Source organism: Hypanus sabinus, chromosome 19 (genome assembly GCF_030144855.1).
Source record: "Hypanus sabinus isolate sHypSab1 chromosome 19, sHypSab1.hap1, whole genome shotgun sequence".
NCBI lineage: Eukaryota > Metazoa > Chordata > Chondrichthyes > Myliobatiformes > Dasyatidae > Hypanus > Hypanus sabinus.
Genome location: NC_082724.1, coordinates 33,881,111 through 33,901,227, shown reverse-complemented (window position 1 = coordinate 33,901,227; position 20,117 = coordinate 33,881,111). Strand labels below are relative to the sequence as shown.

Sequence of the window (20,117 nt, the reverse complement as noted above, 5' to 3'; positions counted from 1 at the left end):
CACACGTTGTGAGTGATGGAAGGAATCACCCCATAGCCCTTGCATCATGTTCCCTTACCGCTGCAGAGAGGCCTTGAGTCTAGCTTGGGGTGTAACTGTTTCAACAAGTACTTGCATTGGAGAGAGCACTGATCATCAAGAACCTGTGTCCATCTTCAATCCAAAGAAGGATTTTCTACCAAGAGCAGCAGCACAAATGCAGAGATGGCCTCTGCTTCTTGGAGGATACAATAACAAGATAAAATTCAAGAGAACAACTAATCATGGAAATGCTGATGGATTGTCCCGTTTACCCTTGGAAAACTTACAAGTAAAGACACTCCTTGCAATATATTCTCCCGAATGCAAATTGAAAGTCTCCCTATTAAGGCAGAAATAATCCAAAGGGAAATGAGAAAAGAACCCCCCCCCCCCCCCACCCCGACTGTTGCAGGTCTACATGGCTGCCCAACATGGGTGGAAAGTGCAGCAGAAACTTCAGTTCTCCTAGTTTTACCAGCACTGGCATGAACTTTTCCTTGATAGGGGTTGCCCTATCTGGGGCTTGAGAGTTATTAGACTATCTAAGCTGAGAGCTACAGCGTTGGAGGAGCTACATGCCAGTCATCTAGGTGTGGTCAAAATGAAAGCATTGGCTTGAAGCTTTCTCTGGTGGCCTGAGATAGGTGGCCTGGCCTGTTTGGGATGTCAGCATATCCAGAAGATAGCAAGAGCAGTACCTCTCCATCCCTGGAAATGGCCTGCATTGCCTTGGCAGAGGATTCATGTGAATTTTCCCACCCATTCATAGACACAAATTTCTTGGTAGTAGCGGATGCAGCTACCAAATGGCCAAAAGTTTTTCCAATGGCCTCTACTATAGCTTAATAGAACATAGAATACTACAGCACATTACAGGCCCTTTGGCCCACAATGTTGTGCTGACCCTCAAACCCTGCCTCCCATATAACCCCCACCCTTAAATTCCTCCATATACCTGTCTAGTAGTCTCTTAAACTTCACTGGTGTATCTGCCTCCACCACTGACTCAGGCAGTGCATTCCATGCTCCAACCACTCTCTGAGTGAAAAACCTTCCTCTAATATCCCCCTTGAACTTCCCTCCCCTTACCTTAAAACCATGTCCTCTTATACTGAGCAGTGGTGCCCTGGGGAAGAGGCACTGGCTGTCCACTCTGTCTATTCCTCTTAATATCTTGTACACCTCTATCATGTCTCCTCTCATCCTCCTTCTCTCCAAAGAGTAAAGCCCTAGCTCCCTTAATCTCTGATCATAATCCATACTCTCTAAACCAGGCAGCATCCTGGTAAATCTCCTCTGTACCCTTTCCAATGCTTCCACATCCTTCCTATACTGAGGCGACCAGAACTGGACACAGTACTCCAAGTGTGGCCTAACCAGAGTTTTATAGAGTTGCATCATTACATCGCATCTCTTAAAATCTATCCCTTGATTTATGAAAGCTAACACCCCATAAAGCTTTCTTAACTACCCTATCTACCTGTGAGGCAACTTTCAGGGATCTGTGGACATTTACCCCCAGATCCCTCTGCTCCTCCACACTACCAAGTATCCTGCCATTTACTTTGTACTCTGCCTTGGAGTTTGTCCTTCCAAAGTGTACCGCCTCACACTTCTCCGGGTTGAACTCCATCTGCCACTTCTCAGCCCACTTCTGCATCCTATCAATGTCTCTCTGCAATTTTCGACAATTGTCTACACTATCTACAACACCACCAAAATTTGTGTCGTCTGCAAACTTGCCAACCCACCCTTCTATCCCCATATCCAGGTCGTTAATAAAAATCACAAAAAGTAGAGGTCCCAGAACAGATCCTTGTGGGACACCACTAGTCACAACCCTCCAATCTGAATGTACTCCCTCCACCATGACCCTCTGCCTTCTGCAGGCAAGCCAATTCTGAATCCACCTGGCCAAACTTCTTTGAATCCTATGCCTTCTGACTTTCTGAATAAGCCTACCGTGTGGAACCTTGTTAAATGCCTTACTAAAATCCATGTAGATCACATCCACTGCACTACCCTTATCTATATGCCTGGTCACTTCCTCAAAAAGAACTCTATCAGGCTTGTTAGGCATGATCTGCCCTTCACAAAGCCATGCTGACTGTCCCTGATCAGACCATGATTCTCTAAATGCCCATAGATCCTATCTCTAAGAATCTTTTACAACAGCTTTCCCACCACAGACGTAAGGCTCACTGGTCTATAATTACCTGGACTATCCCTACTACCTTTTTTGAACAAGGGGACAACATTTGCCTCCCTCCAATCCTCAGGTACCATTCCCATGCACAATGAGGATATAAAGATCCTAGCCACAGGTTTGGCAATCTCTTCCCTTGCCTCTTGGAGCAGCCTGGGGAATATTCCGTCAGGCCCCAGGGACTTATCCGCCCTAATGTATTTTAACAACTCAAACACCTCCTCTCCCTTAAGATCAACATGCTCCAAAACACCAATCTCACTCATATTGTCCTCACCATCATCAAATTCCCTCTCAGTGGTGAATACTGAAGAGAAGTATACATTGAGGACCTCGCTCACTTCCACAGCCTCCAGGCACATCTTCCCATTTTTATTTCTAATCGGTCCTACTTTCACTCCTGTCATCCTTTTGTTCTTTACATAATTGAAGAACGCCTTGGGGTTTTCCTTTACCCTACTCGCCAAGGCCTTTTCATGCTCCCTTCTTGCTCTTCTCAGCCCCTTCTTAAGCTCCTTTCTTGCTACCCTATATTCCTCAATAGACCCATCTGATCCTTGCTTCCTAAACCTCATGTATGCTGCCTTCTTCCACCTGACTAGATTTTCCACTTCACTTGTCACTCGTGGTTCCCTTACCCTACCATTCTTTATCTTCCTCGCCTGGATGAATTTATCCCTAACATCCTGCAAGAGATCCTTAAACATCGACCACATGTCCATAGTACATTTCCCTGCAAAAATATCATCCCAATTCACACCCGCAAGTTCTAGCCTTATATCCTCATAATTTGTCCTTCCCCAATTAAAAATTTTCCTGTCCTCTCTGATTCTATCCTTTTCCATGATAATGCTAAAGGTCAGGGAGCGGTGATCACTGTCCCCCAGATGCTCACCCACTGACAGATCTGTGACCTGACCCAGTTCGTTTCCTAATACTAGATCTAGTATGGCATTCCCCCTAGTCGGTCTGTCAACATACTGTGACAGGAATCCATCCTGGACACACTTAACAAACTCTGCCCCATCTAAACCCTTGGAACTAATCAAGTGCCAATCAATATTAGGGAAATTAAAGTCACCCATGATAACAACTCTGTTACTTTTGCACCTTTCCAAAATCTGCCTCCCAATCTGCTCCTCAGTATCTCTGCTGCTACCAGGCGGCCTATAGAATACCCCCAGTAGAGTAACTGCTCCCTTCCTGTTCCTGACTTCCACCCATACTGACTCAAAAGAGGATCCTGCTACATTACCCACCCTTTCTGCAGCTGTAATAGTATCCCTGACCAGTAATGCCACCCCTCCTCCCCTTCCCCCCCCTCTATCCCTTTTAAAGCACTGAAATCCAGGAATATTGAGAACCCATTCCTGCCCTGGTGTCAGCCAAGTCTCCGTAATGGCCACTACATCATAATTCCATGTATGTATCCAAGCTCTCAGTTCATCACCTTTGTTCCTGATGCTTCTTGCATTGAAGTACACACACTTTAGTCCTTCTACCTTACTACCTTTATACTGCTGCTCTTTCCTCGAAGCCTCTCTATATGTCTGGCTTTACTCCATGCATTTCTTTCACTGCTCTATCGCTCCGGGTCCCATCACAGAGCTTCACACAGAGAAACCTCTTCGCAAGTGCTGCTGTTCCAGAACACTTGTCAGTGACAATGAACCATAATTTGTTGTGGAACAGTTTCAGTTATTCCTAAAAATGAATGGAATAAAGCATATTACATATGTACTGTACCACCCAGCTATAAAAGACTTGGTGGAAAGTTTTGTCTAGAGTGTTAAAAATGCACTGTAAGCAATGCCTGCAGAACACACTACACTGACACTGAATCAGAAGCTCACCAATTTCCTCCCAGCATATCGGAATGTAGCACATTCTACAATCAACAACGCACTATGCTGTCCTATGTTGTCCCTTGCATTCTCTATTGGATCTCCTCAAGCCCAATCTCAGCAGGGGTATGCAGGGCAAACAGCTGAGATAAAATCAATGCTCATCAAGCAAGGATGTTTGATTTCAATTTCAATGTTTCACTCCTGTACAAGCAGCTCTGGCGAGGGACTACAGAGATGATTAAAAGTGGGTACTGTGAAAGATTAAGGACAGAACTGAACCACTCTCCTATACAGTGGTGATTGTGTTTGCTATCATCTGGAGATGACACATGGATCATTTGAGGAGAACAGAGTTAATTGTTAGAGAAGAAAGGTGGCCAGAGATGAGAGATGCAAGGACCACTTTCTGCAGTCCCAGAGTCAAACCCTACTACCAGCACGGAAGAGTCCTCGGAACCTGAGATTGTATCACAGTCACATGGCTCACCTGCCAAGTAGAGTGAACCCCCTCCACTATATATATATAATATACATATATGCGTATGTATGTACATATATATGTGTGTGTATGTATATATTATGTGTGTGTGTATATTTTTTATAAGTTGAGTTGCATTCTACAAACGTTTGTATATTGAATTGGAGTTCACAGCTAGGCAAGGACGAGTGGCGTATATTTAGCATTTCAGTAATATTTGCGCAATATTGTAAATATATTGTTTGATTAAGCATTTTGTTTGTTTAAATACTTCATTATGGGCTTTATGTAGAAATACATGAATAGCACACATCATGACACTACCATGTCACATGGTACCTAAAGTAAAAATATAGTTAGACTCTCATTTTGGACTCTCCACCTTTTCCATTAAGTAGTTTTATGTTTTGGAATTAAATAGAATTAACAAGCGTGTTTCTAAATACAGGTTGAGAGCCCCTTATCTAAAATGATTGAGGCCGGAAGTGTTTCGGGTTTTGGATTTTGAATATATAATGAGATAGCTTGGGATTGTCATCATTACTGATTCTGAATTTAAGCAATCTTTATCTTACATTTGTTCATCACACGTATGTACTTAACAGTAAAAATTATTAAATACCATTAATATAATGAAAGTATAATTTGTGCAGGGTAACAAAAGCAACACAGCACCATCGGGAGAATACCTGAATCAGTCTGTTGAACAACAACAAACCACAGCAGGCTTTCAGTCTCCACCTATGATGCCATGTTTTGATTATAATTTACAGTACACTGTATTTGTATTTCACTTTTTTTTAGGTTTTATGTAAGGTATAAAAACAAACAGCATTGTAGACTGGTTCTGTCATTGGATTTTCATCTGCAACACTTTAAAAATGTAATGCTGTTATATAAGGTATAAAAATAATCAGCATTGTGACTTGTTCTGGTGGTCGATTTTCGTTATCAGTAGACCCTTTAAAATTTAACGCAGTGCCTTTTCTTAAATTTCTGCAGCCAGCCTGCTGAATATTCACAATTACCCTCAATTTACAGTTCATCACAAGAGAGCTTTGCTTGTTTTATGGTCGGTATACCTGCAGAGTGGTTCATGGCACTCTAACACTGACAAATCCATTCTTTCAGTACACGACCAAGATCTTCATTTTTCGCTTTACGGATGTTTTACAATTTTTCATTAACTCCTGTTCACTTACGTATGTGAAGTCACTTGTCAGAACTGTTGAAAGTGTACAGAGACCTGTGCATCACCTGGGTACCTTCTCAGTGCCTTGTGGAATTTTCCATTTGTGACGGCATGTCAGTGCTCAAAAAATAGTTTCGGATTTCAGAGGTTTTTGGATTTTAGAATCTCGACTAAGTGGGTACGCACCTGTATATTCATACTTTAAACTTTATTAAATTGTAACCCTCTCACTGGGGCTCGTATACAAACTTGGCTCACTAGCCAACTCTGCTATCGTGACTCAGCGGTGAGGAGGCCACCTTCCATAAACAATATATGTCTAGAGTCAGTATGATTTGGGGTTCAACCAAACAGGAATATTGGGAGTTCTGATTAAAAGAAGCTCAATTTGAGTGAATGCTGGGTAAATACTGCCCATGCACAATTATTGATTGACAAGAAGTAACAGATTGTGCAGTGTACAAAATTATAAAGAAACTATATTTATCAATTTCAGCTTTATCAAAGTTAATAAGAAAAAAAAATTAAAAGGGCCCATTACAATTAAACCAGTCTAAATGTGAATACAGCATTGGGGCTCACATTATGTCGGTAATGGTGGGGTGTACTGCCTTACTCATGGCTCCAAATTCTCCTCAGTCATCACAGATAGAACTTCCCTTCATAGACTCCTTCATCTCCCAAAGCTCTCCTTGCATTGTCAGCTTCTTCAGCCTCAGGCACTTCTTGTGGCTATTCCTGTTCGCCTGGGGATGCCTCCCTCTGCCTATCACTCGCACCTTCTGGCAACTCAAGTCCCCTGGCCACCTGACTGAACTCAGATTCATCCCCAATTATATTGTAGCCACAGTTTCCCCTCACTGTCAATTATCACATCTGCATGTCTACTGGCAGTCCTCCCTGTTACATTCGAGTCAGGGCTTGGAGATTTAGAAATCTCTTCATCAATGCCTGGGGAGTTTGCATAAGGTACAGCATACTACACTCCCATTTCCTCATCCTCTGAGACAGTACGATATTCAGTGGTCTGTCCCTCTTCAGGTCTTCCCACTGAAATCACACTATTGTCAGCTAGTTGCCTTTCCTTTCTCCTCCTTTTGTGCAGAGTTCTCCTCATAGGTGTAGGCTTGGTGTCAGGCTCTGGGTCAACACATACTTCCTGCCCTAGGGGTAGAAAGTGATCTTGATGAAGAACTTTGACAGGATCATTCCCATCCTCTGGCTTCACCTGGAAAGCTGGCACATATGGCACCTGGCTCGCCATTATATAAGGTGCAGACACCTAGCAGTTGGCCAACTTATGCTTCCTATTAAAAGTGTCTCCACGCATCAGTTGAGAGAACCTAGTCTCCTCTTGATTCCTTGGTTTTGCTTGGTAGCAGGAACCGCTGCTAGCTCATAAGCCTTTTGCAGTTCTTTCCTCATGTCAGACATGTACTTGACGTACTTTTGCGGCACGTCATCACCGTCAGCGTCAAAATAGTGATCTACAGGTAATCTAATTTTGCACCCGAACATCAAACAGTAGCTTCATTCTGTGTACAGCTGTAGCAGTATAGCAAATGTCCAATATGCTGGCTCCACTCATTCTTTTTGCTGACATCCAGGGTTCCAACCTGAAACTCCAATTTATGTTGACTTCTCGACTCGACGTATGCTCAGCAAATCATGTAGGAGCTGATTCTCAAAATCCCTTCCCTGATCACTCTGTATCCTCCTTGGTAAGCCATAAAGAACAAAGAAAACATTTCTTCCATAACACCTTGGCATCTGTAGATACTCACTAATCATTTGTGGGAAAGGCTTGAGCATATCTGGTTCAGTGATCAGTGATGATCAAGATTTTTGCAGCATTGCTGGAATCAGGCTCTATAGAAAGGAAATCCATACAGACTAAACCAAGTAACTCAAGGGCATTATCTTCCTCCGAGTACATCCGATGCATGAATAACAGTGCTCTTCAAACTCCGGCTGCATTCAGGACAAAATGAATCAATCTCGGACCAATCCATAGGTCTTGTCAAACCCCACATGACCTGCATCATCATGAAGAGACCTTAGTACCATCCTCCGGTACTTCTCAGGCAAAAACGATTGGGAACACTGGGGTCCGTCTGGAGGAGATGTGACCCTGTATTAAACTCTGTTCCTCAACTCCAGTTCGCTGTGTTACGAATGAGGAGTAACTCTGATGGGCAGAAGGGTGCAAAGTCGCCCCCCCCCCTTTTGAGAATCGCAAAATCGCTATTATTTTGGGTCTGATACCCAGGAAATGAGAGAGATAAACAGCTCATGTCAGTAATGAGAGAGAGACAACACAGGGATACACAAAGGTGGAATGTCTCCTCCTAACAAAAGCGGAACGGAACCACTGATTACTGCTATTGTCTCTCGGAGAAGGAATTGTGTATTGAGTACTGTTCTATTCATTGAAACCCCTCAGGGGGCAACCAGAGTGGTCTGGTTGAGGGATTGCATCATCCCAACCTGATTGACACCTGAGACCCCGTGAGTGGGGATAAAAGAAGGGTCTGGGGAAACACCCCTCAGACACACCAGGAGAGATGCTACGAGACCGGTGGGGGCTTGTGTGTGTGTCCACTCTTGCCTGGGTGATGAGTCCTCCACGGAAAAGTCTAGCTAAAAGACGGAGGGGTCATACGTGAATGGCCACGAAAACAATGCTTCGATGGATGAAGATCGTAAAAAGGAAAGTCGGCAAGTTACTCTCTCTTGGTCTCTCTCTCCAACAATTGCAACACAGTGATCAACAACCACCGCAGCCTGCATGAACTGAACTGAACTTTATATTTACATCGGACAATTCATTATCCCCTAGACAACGATAGAGCTTATTGATTATTATTATACCCGCACTTCAAGGTTTAGCATTGATGTTGTATATTATCTATATATTTGCATTGATATTATTTTTGTGTATTTTTACTAATAAATACTGTTAAAAATAGTATCATCAGACTTCAACGGATACTCCTATCTTTGCTGGTAAGATACCCAGTTACGGGATTCATAACAACTTGGGGGCTCATCCGGGATTTGATACCAAATTGGAGGGCCAGTAAGTCCGTCTTTTAAGTCCAGACTTGGATCTGGTTGCGCGGGTAACCAGACGGAAAACCAGCAAAGATGGACATAGACGGATTTACAAAAAACCCAACTCCAGAGGCGCTAGAGGATGCCACAAAGTCGTACTTGGTAAATATTGCGAAAAGATTAAAACTCACAGAGGTGAAGTCTTCAATGAAAAAGTGGGAGATACAGAGGGCCATAGCTCAGTATTATGTTAATAAGCAGGTGTTTTTAGCTGAGGTAGTGGAACCTACCCCTGAAAAGGTACCAGCTAGTGGGATGGTTCAGTTAGAGTTGGAAAAATTAAGGTTGGAACAGAAGAAAAGGGAGTATGAGCTCCAGCTAAAGGAGTTAGAGGTGAAGAGGGAGTATGAAATTAGTTTAAAACAGCTGGAAGCAGCTGAAAAGGAGAAGGAAAGAGCTGAAAAGCAGAGGGAGCATGAAATTAGGTTAGAACAGCTGGAAGCAGCTGAAAAGGAGAAGGAAAGAGCTGAAAACCAGAGGGAGAAGGAGAAACAGAGGCAACATGAGCTGGACATGGAGAAGTTAAGGCAAGACGAAGAGCTCAAGGGGCAGACCGCGAGGAGGGGTTTAATGTTAGTAGGGAGTTTAGGTTAGTACCTCTGTTCGAGGAGACAGATGTTGATAGTTGTTTCTTGCATTTTGAAAAGGTGGCAGTGAATCAGAAGTGGCCCAGAGATCAGTGGGTGGCATTGTTACAAAGTGTGTTAAAAGGGAAGGCACAACGGGCATATGCGGCGTTGTCTGTGGAGGAGGAGGAGGAGTATGAGAATTACCATTCTTCCGGCCTACGAATTGTTACCTGAGGCCTATAGACAAAAGTTCAGAGATTTAAAGAAAGTGTGGAATCAGACGTATGCAGAGTTTGCCTATGAGAAGGGTGTGCTCTTGGATTGTTGGTGTGCGGCAGAAAGGGTGGAAGAGGATTTTTGGCGTCTCAAGTCGTTAATTCTGATTGAAGAATTTAAAGGTTGTGTTTCGGATGATATCCGGATGTATTTGAACGAGAAGCCGAATAGGTCCATATCAGAATTTGCCAGGTTTGCAGGTGAATATGCCCTAACCCACAAGACAAAGTTTTCCTCGTCTAAAAGTTACTAGAAGGACCGTAGTAACAGTAGAGAAAGCCCACCAGCTGAAGCAGAAATTCAGCCGGGAGCTAGTGGTAAAAGTAAGGAGGAAGAAAGGCAGGCTGGCAGGAGGGCTCCTGGCTTGACCTGTTTTAATTGTTGAAAGGTGGGTCATATTGCATTTAAGTGCTTTGCTCGGAGGAAGGAGACAGGAAAAGGGAACGCAGCAGTCCCTACAGGGTGTATTGTGTTGATCAGCAAATCGACGAGAAAGCCCCAGGTAGGTAAAATACGAGAGGGGCGTGAGACATTTATTTCAGAAGGGACCATGTCAGTGAAAGAGGGAGAAACACCAGTTCCAGTACGGATCTGGAGAGATACTGGGGCTGAGCAGTCATTGATTCTCGGTAAGGTACTAGATTTTGGTCCTGAGACTGGAGAGGTAGTTTTGAGAGGCATAGGAAAAGGGACTGAAGCTGTGCCTTTGCATAGGATCATTATAAATTGTGATCTGGTATCTGGACCTGTTGAAATAGGGGTGCGATCAGAATTCCCGAGAGAAGGCGTGGACATCCTTCTTGGTAATGATTTAGCAGGTGGTGATGTGTGTTCAGCAAGGAAGATGATGAGCAAGCCTGTAAGTGTTGAGGACCTGCCCCTAGGTTCCAAGATCTATCCTGCATGCGCGATCACTTGCAGCATGTCGAGAAAGGCAGTTGAGAAAGAGACCAGTTTAAATGAGTCCTATGTGAATTTGGCTGAGACGTTTTTACCGACCCTGTACCAAGAGGGGTTAGAGGGTGGTAAAACGGAGAGTAGGGAGGTGAAAGAGAGTAAAGGAGAGGAGGTAGACCTACCCTTAGTGAAGAGGGAATTTATAGAGGCACGGAGTAAAAATGAGAAACAGATAAGGCTGTTAGAAGGTCCAGGGTTGGACATGGATGATCTGTCTGGCTTGACAGAACTGTTTGAAGAAGTTGAAGAATTTAAATGTGTTCTCGATAATGAAATAAGGGCAGTCCTAGATGAAAAGGATGCCATTACCTTGAAGGAGTCTGCTGGGTTAGCAGATGAGGTTGTTTTAACCTGCAGGGTTGAGTTTACTCTGGACGGGAGTTGCTCAGAGAGTAACTGGGAGGATCAGGGGAACTTAGAAATTGAAAAGGGGATGGGTATTGAAAGCCTGGAAGAGGCAGATGTCCTACTTGAGTGTGTTCAAGATGTGGATGCACATGGTACTGAACCTAGTAATGAAACTCAGGAAAAGTCTGAGGTATCTGATTTAGTTGAAAAGGAATGCAGTCCTTGTGGGTCAGATGGACTTGATTCAGTGAAGATAGGGTTAACCTTGGTACTAGTGGGAAGTGAGAATTCCCAGTTGTTTGTGTTAGAAGGTGTGTTAAAAGTTAGTGAGGAGATAAAAGGTGGTGATGTGGATATTATTATTGAAGGAGAAGGGAAAAGTGTAGTTCCTAAATTGAATGAAGAAAATTTAAAGTCTGGATTGGTGTCAGAAGCAGTAACCAGGCTGAGGGAACAATGGCTTGTCAAGGTGCCTGTGAATCAATTACAGTTTGATGTGGAATGTAAAGGTGCCCCACTCGCTAATGTTATTCAAGCGTGTGCTGTGAAGGGGCAGAATTTGAAATGTTGTTTGGACAAAGAGGGGTCACTTGCAGATGTTAACCTGTAAACTAATAGAATGAAGGGTCCTGAAGGTAAAACTAATGACTTGCTTCAAAATAAAGAATTGTGTGGAAGTTCAGGAGATGGGCTAAGTTTGGAAAACATTGTTGATAAACTAACTCCTATGAAAGGAGTATGCGAAAGCCTATTCCACACTGGTGAGCAAGCTAACCACGTGAGAGTTAAGTGGAAAAGAGGCGAAGGTTGAAAAAATGCCACTTTAAAAAACAGAATCTGGTTTTAAGGGATTTTGTCAAAGCATATGAATAATAAAGACAACACCATGGAAGATTGACTGTTGAGTTTAAAAGTAAAATAAAGATTAGTATTTGCATAAACTTTTGTAATGTACTACCGAATAATCACACCTGTATTGGTTCACATTTTGTATTATATACTTAAGATCACAACCCTTCAGTTTTGTTTTGCTGAAGAAAAAGAATAAAAATAGGTGGTTATTAAATTCGAGTCTGATGCTACAGGAATTTATTAAGGTACAAGATATTAAGATATTAAAGGAAGTGACAATGTAATCGCTAACTGTTTAGATGCTAAATTGAATGTATAACTGTATTACTCTGTAGTGAAAAACTCTTTTGTATTGTGTTAGATTCTGAAATTCTGTAAGACTCTGTATTAGTTAACTTTCCCCTGTGGTGAAAATTCTTAGAAGGATGGGGGAGTTACGAATGAGGAGTAACTCTGATGGGCAGAAGGGTGCAAAGTCGCCCCCCCCCCCCTTTTGAGAATCGCAAAATCGCTATTATTTTGGGTCTGATACCCAGGAAATGAGAGAGATAAACAGCTCATGTCAGTAATGAGAGAGAGACAACACAGGGATACACAAAGGTGGAATGTCTCCTCCTAACAAAAGCGGAACGGAACCACTGATTACTGCTATTGTCTCTTGGAGAAGGAATTGTGTATTGAGTACTGTTCTATTCATTGAAACCCCTCAGGGGGCAACCAGAGTGGTCTGGTTGAGGGATTGCATCATCCCAACCTGATTGACACCTGAGACCCCGTGAGTGGGGATAAAAGAAGGGTCTGGGGAAACACCCCTCAGACACACCAGGAGAGATGCTACGAGACCGGTGGGGGCTTGTGTGTGTGTCCACCCTTGCCTGGGTGATGAGTCCTCCACGGAACAGTCTAGCTAAAAGACAGAGGGGTCATACGTGAATGGCCACGAAAACAATGCCTCGATGGATGAAGATCGTAAAAAGGAAAGTCGGCAAGTTACTCTCTCTTGCTCTCTCTCTCCAACAATTGCAACACAGTGATCAACAACTACCGCAGCCTGCATGAACTGAACTTAACTTTATATTTCCATCGGACAATTCATTATCCCCTAGACAACGATAGAGCTTATTGATTATTATTATACCCGCACTTTTAGGTTTAGCATTGATGTTGTATATTATCTATATATTTGCAATGATATTATTTTTGTGTGTTTTTACTAATAAATACTGTTAAAAATAGTATCATCAGACTTCAACGGATACTCCTATCTTTGCTGGTAAGATACCCAGTTATGGGGTTCATAACAGCTGCATTCCCTCATCAGTAGGGGTATGGTAGGGTGTTTTGTATTCTTAAATTGGGCCATATCTCCTTTGACAATAGATGAACAAATGCCACCTATTCACCGGCCATCTTGCTGGGCTGCTGGCAATTCCGCAGGGCTCAAGAAATGCACCTGTTTCGATTCCAGAGTGGCCAATTTGCATTATGCTTGTGAAATGACATGACTAAAAGCTCCCAAGTGATCTACAGCTCTCAGGCCATAGCCTTGCCTCTGATTTCCCCTTTTTGGAACCTGGCACATTGCTTTCACACTAGAAGCAGGAATTCTCTCCCGCTCTCCGTCCATTTCCAGCACATCATGCGAAAGTCCCGACAATGCATCCACGTTCGTATTCTGACTGCCCTGCTGATATTGCAGGCTGAAATACAAAGCAGACAATGCTGCCCACCAGTGATAACTGGTGGCATCTAACTTCGTTGGGTCAGAATACAAGTCAGTGGATTGTTGTCAGTCCTTACCTTGAAATTGGCACCATATAGTTAACTTATCCACCATGGCCCATTTCAATGTCAGAAACTCCAATTTGTGCATCGGGTAGTTTTGTTTGGAGGGTGACGGACTCTAGCTGATGAAAACAACAGGTTCCAATCCTTTACCTTGGTCCTGATATAGAGCGCTGCATAAGTCCTCATGGTTGGCATCAGTATGCAATACAAAATGTAATTAACTAAAGTTCAACTTTTAAAAAATAACTCTCTTGATCAGAGACATTTTGAAACATTCGAAAAAAAAGTTCATGGAGCATAAGCTGTCAAAGGTTGTCGAGGTCGCTGAGGAGCGGGTTCTCAGAACTCACTGCCTGAGGCCCAGCTGCTGCCTGTAGTTCATGGTGCTTCGTGGGTCAACTGTGATAGCATGCCAGGGGTTCAAACAGGCTCATTGGGTCACATACATTTTAATGAGCCCACTGAGATCATCTGGGAAATGAAAACAGGGCACAGTATGACGATAATTTTTTGTTCACCAGGTGCTGAAGTTAAATCAACACAACTGAATGTTGTCTGGCTTGTGTGTTACAGATACTTAACAACATTGGCAGAAAGCTGTGAAACTGCAATGGTCAGAGATTGGACTATCACTAATCTCCAATGTTCTTGCTGCATCTGGTCATTTCAAAAACTGTGGAACATGATATTCACTGTTATTCTTCTCCATGATATTCTTGATGATGGGGTAATGAACAGGTTGAAGAGTGAGTGAAAAAAATGTTTTTGATGGACACAGTGCAATTAATGGAGGTGACTATTAGGAGGAGGTAATGAGGGAAGAGTAACGATGGGTATATTCAGTTATCCTAGTCTGGTTAGATAATTGAACGATTTCCTGCATCAATTCCTGTCACTGATTCTACTAGACACCACATCAAACACCGCATCTTTAACTTGCAACCTTGTCCATCCCAAATCCACTGCAAAATCTCCTTCATTCTTTGAGCAAGCATTGAGGAATGGTACTTTTTGTAACCTACTTGGGATGATGTATTATAGTTCACCACTCTATCAGCTATGCATTCAATGACAAACTTAAAAGCACTTTTATTACAAATAGCTTCATTAACATACTGTCTTGAAACTTCTTTCAGGTTATGAACCCAATACTACTGCCACCCACGGTTAATATTATTAGTGTAGGGACCATTAATTCTAGTTTAATATATCTGGATTAAATAATGTCTGGATGATGAGCATGGATGACTGCACCATCTTTTGCTTTGCTCTTGATGCCTTAACTCAGTTGCAGATATGGATAGAAACGGCAATTGGAGTTTAATTCTTCCAAATGTGAAGTGTTGCATTTTAGGAGATCACATGTAAAGGATGGTACACTGTTAATGGCAAGACCCTTTAAAGTAATATTATGGAGAGGGATCTTGGGATCCAAATCCAAGGTTCCCATAAAGTGACTACCAAGATGGAGAGGGAGGTAAAGAAGGCATATGGAATGTTTGCCCTTATTGGTTAAGAAAATGATTTTAAGAGTCAGGAAGTTATGTTGCAGCTTTATAAAACTGCATCTGATATATTCCATTCAATTCTGCTTGCTCTATATAGGAAGGATGTTGAGGCCTTGGAGAAGACATTTACTAGGATGTCAAGGTGCAGGAGAGAAGAACCAGGCTGCTGCCTGGATTACAGGGCATGTGCTGTAAGAAGAGGTCAGACAAAGCTGGGTTGCTTTCTCTAGGTTGGTGGAGCCTGAGAGGAGATCTGGTAGAGATTATGAAAGTCAACAACTAGTATTCTTTTATCAGGGTTAAAATTTATAATAGAGGGCATGCATTTAAGATGTTTATGGATCAGCTGAAAGGAGATAAGAGGGGAATGTGTTTTACACAGAGTGCTGGGTACCTGAAAATCGCTGGCTGAGGTATGGAGGAAGCAAATATGAAGAAGTGTTCAAAAGACTCTTAGATAGGCACATGAATGTGCAGGAAATAGAATTTATATGTTATTTGGGTAGAAGGAATTTGTTTAGTTGGGCATTTGATCACTAATTGGTTTGGCGCATCATGGGCCACAGGACCTGTTCCTGTGCTGTATTCTTCAACGGTCTAAGAGTCAAAGACTTTGGAAAAATACTTCAAAATCATTTTGTAGAACAATAAATATCTATTAAAAATTAGAGCAACTTGGAGAAAAGATGCTTAACATGCTAATGCAGATTGTTTTCTGTAAAGAGGTAATCGATAAACAATTTATTAGCTTTTTCTAGCAAATCAATAAATACCTCACATAATGGTGTTAAATCAAGTGTAAAGATAGAGGTACAAGTAGTCAAGTCCAGTAAAAGGCACAGAAGAGTTCAGGCCTTAAGATGGAAAACTGCAATGGAAACTTCTGGAAGGAAGAATGATGTAAAATCTAAGAAAAAAACTTCCCTGAAGTTTTGTAAATAATTTACTGTTGTGGGTACCATGACATGTTTATTAATCTACACAATGCAAAGTAAAGCATGTTGTTTGACCTCAGTGTAAGTTATCAGAACTGTTCCTCAGTATGTTCACTCACCGTGAAATAAAACAGATTAATTACTCTATGTTGCAATATAAATTATGCATCTCAATAATTGACTTTTTATTCTATCCTCATAAAACTGAAAATGATATCCAGTTCATACTATTAAGGATACTATATTTATGCTTGAGATACACTAACATTAAACTATCGCATGTACTGGGATATGCAAGTACTCCTCTGATGCTCTGACACTATTGGAAGTATGGAGAACTGCTGTACTTGAGAGATAATCAAAACACTAAGATTGTAATATTCTTTCCTCATGTACTGCTTTTTGCTTAGGAAGAAGAAACCCGAAGATAGGATATAGTTATGGTACTTTGCCAGATATCAGAATCATGGATCAAAACATTAACTATGTTTCCTTTACTGCAGATAATTCTGAGAGTTTCAGCAACTTCTGAGTTTTATAAAAATGTACTTTGGTAAGAGAAACAAGGAGTGGATTTTCTAAGTAGAGAGAGGGACTACAAATGAGTGGAGTGCATTGGGATCTAATGGTTCTAGCGCATACATAAAACAATGGCAGGTGAGTTGACAATACAAATTGCATTCTGGAATTTGTTGCAAAGGGAATGGAGTTAAAAATAGGGAGGTTATATTACAGTTATACAGGCTCTTAGTGAAACCACAACTAAGATCCTCTTACCTAAAACAGAATTTAGCAATATTGGAGGCAGTCCACAGGAGATTCACCAGGATAATTCTTGGGATGAGAGGGTTGGGACTGTAAAAACTTGGACATTATTCAAACAATAATTTGTTCAGATCCTAAGGGAGCTTGACGAGGTAGCTGTTGAGATGTTTTTACTTGTCAGGCAGTTTGAAGCAAGGTGTTATGATCAGTCATTTAAAAATAAACTGTGTGAAAATTTCTTTTCTCAGAGTTTAGTGACTCTGTAGAATTCCTTGACCCTGACAGAGGTGGAGGCTAGATCATTAGAAGTAGTTAGAATGGGGATAAATAACTATTTGAGATGGTTGGATGTGCCTGCAGATTTTGTGAACACATTTGAACTTAATTCATTTGCAGTCACTTTCGATTTAGATATTATTAAGAATGAGGAATTGAAGGTTTTTTGGGAAATGGCAAAGAAGAGGAGTTGAGGCCAGTACGGATCAGCTATACTCATATTGAATTGTTTGATGTTACTTTGATTACCGAGCTTGGCAGTTAGCTTGCAGATATTTCATCACCAGTCGAGGTGACATTCTCAGTGTGGAGTTGCTGGTGTTCCTCTCCGAGGCTGCTCACATTTATAAAGGCCCTGGTTTGCTTGCCTCGGTCATGATTGGCTACCAGTTAACCTTTAAATTCTATTGGTTCATGTTTCTTTGGCTCTTAGGGGTTTGAAGATGGCATCTATTTTGATAGGTTTGCTGACGGAGTTATCAGAAGAGAACTACGCTATTAAAAACTCTCATGCCTGCTTTGTGTTTGTGCTAGAATCTCTGCGGTGTCCCAGTTAAAGTGGTGTCCTCTAGGCTTTCATGTACCATGATTAATGACAGTGGATCACGTCTCCGTACTGCCAGTTTGTGGTTCTGTAGATGAGTTGAGAGCTTACGTCCTATTGGACCAATGTAGTTCCTATTGTAATCTCCACAGGTGATCGTAAACATCACATTACTTCTGTTGGTTGCTTTTACCGGTACCTTGATTCTTGAGACAAACTTCCTTAAAGTCGCCATTGGTTTGTGAGCAATTGTGAAGCCATGAGCTTCAAGCAGTTGAGCTATTATTTCTGATGTATTCTTGATGTAGGACAAGGTCGCATATTTCAATGCACATTGAATAAGGCCTGCGTGCCTTTCTCTCCTTAGTAAACATTTCCTGATGAAATTTCATGGATAACCATTGTTCTGGAGCTCTTTGACGAAGTTCTTCTCTTTCCTAGCTTGGTGCAGTGTGTTTAAGCTTTTCTTATATGAGGTGCAAATGCAGCTTTTCTTGTGGTAGGCATGAGAAGTTTTAGAAGCATAGTTCTCTTCTGAAAGCTCCATAAACAAACATTGAAATACATGCCATCTATGAACCCCTAGAGCCAAAGGGATGCAAGCCAATAGAATTCGAAGGTCAACTGAAGGGGTAGCCAATCAGGACCAAGGCAAGCAAATGGAGGGCTATATAAGTGTGAGCACTCCCAGAGAGAAACACCAACAACTACACACTGAGGATGTCAGCTCGACTGTGATGAAATGCCTGCAAAATAATTACCAAGCTCGGCAAACACCACTAAGTCAAACACCTCAAACAGAGCTACCAATAGTCATCCTAATCATATTGAATGGCAGGACAAGTTTGAGGCACCTTGTGGCTTATTCCAGCTCCTATTTTCTTGTGTTCTTGTACTCATGTTTTTCAAATATCTCCAGCTCTTTACCTTTCCCACACACCTGACTTCACCTATCACCATCTAGATATCCTTCTTCCCTTCCTTCCACCTTTTCATTCTGGTGTCATCCCCCTTCCTTTCCAGTCCTGAAGAAGAGTCTTGGCCCAAAACATTGACTGCTTGTTTACTTCCGTGGATGCTGCCTGACCTGCTGAGTTCCTCGAGCATTTTGTATGCAGTACTTCGGATTTCCAGCATCTGCAGAATTTCTTCTATAAATCACTTTCCTAGGGCTTTATCAAATATCAACTGACATCTGGGATCGTCGTTAAATGATAGCTATTCATTTATGAGTTAACATTCTAGAGGAGTAAAATAAGTAATCTCTGTCTTTCATTTCTGGCAGATATCTTGATTGCACATTACAAGCTGTAATATGCAAACAATTTGCTTGCTTGCATTTGTAGCAGCTGACAGAAGAGATGTGATTTCTGGCAGGAAACAGTTTTCTCTTTCATTGTGAGCTGTAAACCTGACAGGCAAATTATACACAAGGATAATTCACCAAAACAACCATTGATTAGTTTGCAATTTATATAGATATGTATGGTAATAAATTATAGTAATGATATACAATGCTTATTGTTGGTGACCGCATTTAACAAATGATAAATCCACCTCATATATAGTTGGCACTTGTGTATCCTTTGAACTACGAATGGAAATCTTGACATATTGCTGAAAATTGAAAACAAGATTAAAATTATTTCAGCTTTATCAGTTTAATTTAACTATCCACAATGGGCTAAATCTTCCTAGAAACATAACAGCAGGTTATGAGCCACAATATTATTGATGTGGAGGTTATCCAGTAAGATTGCAGAAAGATGGAATAAACTGGGTGTCATGTCTCCATGGTCAAATTCTATCACGCTGCCATTTGCTTTGACCAAACAGAATTGTGCTAACAATAACACCCATTCAGTTTCCTCAAGAACTTGCAAGATTTGCATATTAATTGCCAATTAAACTCAGAAAAGAAATATAGACCTAATTCTTAGTGATATGATAATGCAGAACCAATCAACTTGTTTCAAAAGAAGCAGTTTAAACTATCAAGTTTCATCTCTGCAAGTACTCAGTTCTTTTTAGAACAATCTGTTCTCTCCCCTCTCTTTCTTCATCCATTTTGCACCTGATACAACTCCATTTTTAATGTCTAGTTCCCTGTGTTATGTTTTTAATCAGCTTCCACCAAGGTAGGTCACAAATTATATTCAAACTGAAGGGTGCAGCACATGATGCCTCTCTTTAGAAAGGTAACATCAATGTGTGCAAAAAACATCTTTTATGTTAATAACCCTCATATTTTAAGCAGTAAAACACACATAACCATGGAAGACCATTTTTGCATTACTGTAATACATGCTTAATGCAATATTGACTGACCCAGCCTTTAGACAGCAGTACAATGGCTAAAGTGTGGTTTGAAGTGACTTCCATTTTATGAAGAGACAAAGTAATAGCAAACAGTTTGAACCAAAGTAAGTTACTTTTCTTTA

The 20,117-nt window shown here is 41.6% G+C and overlaps 1 protein-coding gene across 1 annotated transcript in view; it reads right to left on the bottom strand.

The window, feature by feature from the left end:
* Positions 1-20,117, bottom strand: part of LOC132378119 (chemokine-like protein TAFA-1) — a 591,379-nt gene that overhangs the window by 167,554 nt on the left and 403,708 nt on the right. The window lies entirely within an intron of this gene.